The sequence below is a fragment of the Danio rerio genome, chromosome 19 (assembly GCF_049306965.1).
Source record: "Danio rerio strain Tuebingen ecotype United States chromosome 19, GRCz12tu, whole genome shotgun sequence".
NCBI lineage: Eukaryota > Metazoa > Chordata > Actinopteri > Cypriniformes > Danionidae > Danio > Danio rerio.
The window spans coordinates 4697501-4702500 of record NC_133194.1 but is presented as its reverse complement, the minus strand read 5'-3'; the positions used below and the strand labels follow the sequence as shown (position 1 = coordinate 4702500).

At 32.4% G+C, this 5000-nt stretch overlaps 1 protein-coding gene across 3 annotated transcripts in view; it reads right to left on the bottom strand.

Moving 5' to 3' along the window:
* The window catches only part of trappc9 (trafficking protein particle complex subunit 9), a 308149-nt gene that overhangs the window by 121688 nt on the left and 181461 nt on the right, over positions 1-5000 (bottom strand). The window lies entirely within an intron of this gene.

The following is a 5000-nucleotide window of genomic DNA, read 5'->3' as shown; positions in this document are numbered from 1 at the left end:
CGAGTGTGTATGAGTGTTTCGCAAAACTGGGTTGTAGCTGGAAGGGCATCCGCTGTGTTAAACATATGCTGGATAAGTTGGCGGTTCATTCCGCTGTGGCGACCCCTAATGGATAATAATGAAAATATTGTGAACTATAGCAATAACAATAGAAGAGCAAAGCAGCAAATTACAATCAATTTCTTGAGCAGAAAATTAACATAATTGAATGACTTCTGAAGCAACAACAAAAAAAATAACGTAAAATTTTATATAAATGAAGTGATTATTCTTTAAAATATTAATAATTCAAAAATAATACTTTAATTCTTTATTATCAGTTACTACATATGTTTTAAGCCATAAAATGTTTGGCTTTTTCCCAGAGATGGGAATAAGATAAGTTGGCGGTTCATTCCGCTGTGGCGACCCCGGATTAATAAAGGGACTAAGCCGACAAGAAAATGAATGAATGAATGTTTGGCTTAAGTTGTTGAATTCTCATTTTGGCATCACCATTGACACGCTTACGCACACACACACACACACTAAAACAGATGGGCACAAGAAGGTCATGCAGATGTACTTGTCATCTTCTGTCCGAGCATCAAAGGTTATCATCTCTTTCATGTACCAAAGGCTTTTGTGTGTGTGTGTGTGTGTGTGTGTGTGTGTGTGTGTGTGTGTGTGTGTGTGTGTGTGTGTGTGTGTGTTTGTATAAGATGTCTGTTCATTCTCCAATCCACCACAATATACACCAATATAACACAGTTAACTGATTTTGGTAAATAACACAGTTTTTAAGTGTAATATAAACAGTATTTTACTGTAAGACAGTTATGCATTATGTTACTGTATACTTAGGTTGCATTGTGAAAATGAGAGCATATTTTACAGTAAAGACAAACAGTACTGTAAATACATATTCAGTGGTCCCTTGCTTTAACGCGGTTCACCTTTCGCAGTTTTGCAGATTTTTCCGTGTTCTACGTTCTGATTGGCTGAAGACAATTGTCAATCAATCTCCTCCGTGTCTCCTGTACAATATAGAATGCGTTCAACTTGTCAAATTAACATAAACCTTCGATCGCTAGCAGTGTGAGTTCAAACAAGGATACAAAAAGGGTTGTAACTGTCCACAGCAAGACTATCGTAAAGGGGGTCACACACCAGATGCGCCTCGCTATGATAGGCCACACAGTCTCATGCATTTTAGAATTGTAAGCATAGGTTTCCATCAAGGGTACGCGCACCTGTGCCGCAATTCAGTGGCTGTCTGTGGTACCCAGGTACGACTAAGGACACTGTTCATATTTCTGCCGTCCCACAAAGCGCCATCTGAATAATTTCATTTTAAATAACATGCGAATGTGATGTCATGATTGGTGCATCCGGTGTGCGACCCCATTAAAGATGGATTCTGCTTTCGTTTTGTGCAGGATAAAGAACATTACACTGGATGCCAACATTATCCGCACTAAAGCTAAAAAGCTTTATGAACCTTATGCTGAAAGTGATGAATGTTTGCGCCTGACAACAGGTTTTGATCTTTGGTTTCATTCTATAAAACTGGACCTATTTTTCTACAAAGGTTTGAACTTTGAGTGCTTAAACAAAAGAGGAAAGTGTAAAAATGTGAATGCCTGTCTGAGAAGTGTATAAAGTGAAGGGTTTTACAGCCTTAAACATCTATAATAATTGTTAAAAAATAAAGCTACTTCATGGATTTCGCCTATGGCGAGTTATTTTTAGAACGTAAATGGGGCTGTAAATGTATAAACAATAGTTTTGCAGTTATTGATTTACAGTAAGTTACTGGCGAACTACTGCTAGTAATGCCATAATATTTTACTAGATATTTTTTAAGATATTAGTATTCAGCTAAAAGTGACATTTAAAGGCTTAATAAGGTTAATTAGGTTAATAAGACTTTCTCCAGGAGAAAAAATATTATAGGAAATACTGTAAAAAAAATTCTCTGTTAACATGATTTGGGAAATATTTGAGGGAAAAAAAGAAAAATGAATACTTTTGACTTTAACTGTATCTGTACTAATAATATATAAGATGTAGTCTGCATCAGCATCCTTGAGGATTAAACATTTAGAGTGTTTTCAGTTTCCTCTTGAATCTCCAGAGGTATAAATAGCGGAGATGTTGAATGTGAGCGCTCTGGACATACAGTATCTCTCTCTCTCTCTGTCATTTCTTACAGTCATCAGTAGAGAATGAATCATCGCACAAGATGCTGCCAAGTTTTAAATAGCGGGTAGAAAGTGAGAGCGACTGCCAAACTGCACCGACAGAAGATCTGCTGTTTCTCCATCCCTCCATCAATCTCTCTCCACCGCAAGCAGACGCTCACAGTCCTCCTTTCAGAAGTCTGTCTGATGAGTTCACACACTCTCTCGTAGTAAACGTGAACAGGATGACTTTTATTACAGTATGATGATTTATTGGAATGTTGAGTAGGGGGGGCGGGGCTTTATTTTTGTGCTCCTATCAATTTTTATACTTGCAGAATCTTATTGGTTAGAGGGGCGTGGCTAAGCATGTTTAATTTAAGCTGTCAAGCTGACATCATTAGAGAAGGGCTGTTGTTCAAAAAAGATGGTCAGATTTTGAGTAAACAGCGAATAATTGTTCACTTTAAGACTATCTCTTTATTATACATTCTTTATTAAAAGACATTATTAATTATTAATTATTCATTATTTCTAATAAAAACATAACACTTAACATAAGATTCAATTATACTACATTATGTATTTTATAGTTGTAATGTTAAGTTGGGTTGACAACGGAGGTGAGGATCCATGTGCAGTTTATTTAAGAATCATCAGGAAGGCAAAGAGGAACTAGAAGGTAATCCAAAAGCGTAGTCAGAGTACAGGCGAAAGGTCAGGGCAGGCAGCAAAACAATAAACAAAACAAGGGCCAAAAGCATGGTAAGGCTTGGCAGGAAAACGCTTTGGATTGCTCACTTACAGGATACAAGACTCAGCAAAGTGTGTGTGAGTGAGGTGTATTTATTGTCCTGGTAATCTGTCCTAATGAGCTGCAGCTGTGTGTAATCAGTTGTGATTTGGAACTGATGTGTGTGTGAAGTACATGATGGAATATGTAGTCTGGTTAAGTGGCATATGTGATGTGTTCAGTGCCCTCTAATCTGTCTGGTGGGCAACTGGGTAACTTTGGCAATAGTAGCATATAGTAGTAGAATATACTGCATTGAACACATTCAAAAAAAAAAAAAAAAAAAAAAAAAAAATATATATATATATATATATATATATATATATATATATATATATATATATATATATATATATATATATATATATATATATATATATATATATATGATTAAATGTATAATATTAGTTTGACACTTAACATAATATATAATTATACTATGTATTTTATAGTTGTAATGTTTGGTCAGGTTAACAATGAATATGAGGATCCATGTGCAGTTTATTTAAGAATCGTCAGGCAGCCAAAGACCACAACAGGTGCAAAGAGGAACATAAAGGTCATTCAAAAGTGTAGTCAGAGTACAGGCAAAAGGTTGAGACAGGCGGTCTATTATTATTATTATTTTTATTAATAATAATAATAATAATAATAATAATAATAAAACAAAAAATAAACAAATAAAATTAAAAATTAAAAAATAAAAATTTCCAGAATTAATTTAGCCATTTTTGTGGTCCCTGCATGAAATAACAACAACATAATTATAACATAATAATAATAATAATAATAATAATAATAATAATAATAATAATAATAATAATAAAACAAACAACAAAATAAACAAATTCATTCATTCATTGATTCATTCTTCCAGATTTATTTTAGACATTTTTTTTGTTGTCGCTGCATGAAATAACAACAAAAAAGGTGTCATGTTCACATACGAACTATGAAACCTGGAAAGTTTAAATGGAAAGACAGCACCGTGAAGTCTGGCGTTTTCTGTGATTTGGCCTTTGAGTGTTTTCCTCGTCTCACCACCGAAGACATAAAAGCTTTTTTTTTAAGATGGGTTGTTTGCCATTTAATGCTCTTCCTGTATTATTTGAGTGTTAAGAGCAACACTAAAGTGTGTGTTGTGGGCGAGTGTTAATGCTGGCTGACTTTAGTAATTAAACTGTTGCATTTTACAACATCCTGCTCAATTTATTTGCTTAAATACACACTGTACATTAGTCCGCACAACAGAGGCGTGGGTGTGAATTAGAGACACAAGAAAGCACGGTATCTTTAAGAGCATTAAAGAGGAAGAAGTGTGTGTGTTTGTAGAATAGACCATAACTGTTTGTCTAAAGTCAGCGGACAGACATTTACAGAAGATTTCAGCTCAAGAGCATTAGTTGTTAATGTTAGTTTACTCACAGCACATAAGAGAATCCTATAATAGTGTGTGCATATGCAAATATTTCCTGTTTATTTAATGCATTATGTGAAATAATATAAACATTGCACTTAAATGAGATGCTTTCATAAATATTAATACATTCGCTACAGTATATGTCATGATTTTTACTCACATATAGTGTAACTATTGCATTAGAATAAATAATAAATACAAAATGAATAAATAAAAAAATGAATGAATAAATAAATGTTTTTTATGTATCACATTTTATTTAGCTTCATTAAAATGTTTATATACATCAATATAAACATGGAACTCTGTTGTTTTATAAACACACAAACATTATAACATTAAAAATATCACTAAAATTAAAAATACCTCATTTAAAGTTTAAGCATTTAAGTACATTTAAGTATTTATATTAATACTGTATTTGCTGAATTAAAAATACTTTGATAATATATAAAACAATTATCATATTTAATTTTTAACATCTGATATTTTAAAATAATAATAAATAATTAATAATTAAATAATAATAATGAATTATAATAATAATAAATTATAATACAAACAACCATCTTAATAAATTTATAAATAAATGAATAAATAAAAATAATAAAAATTTTAAATTGAT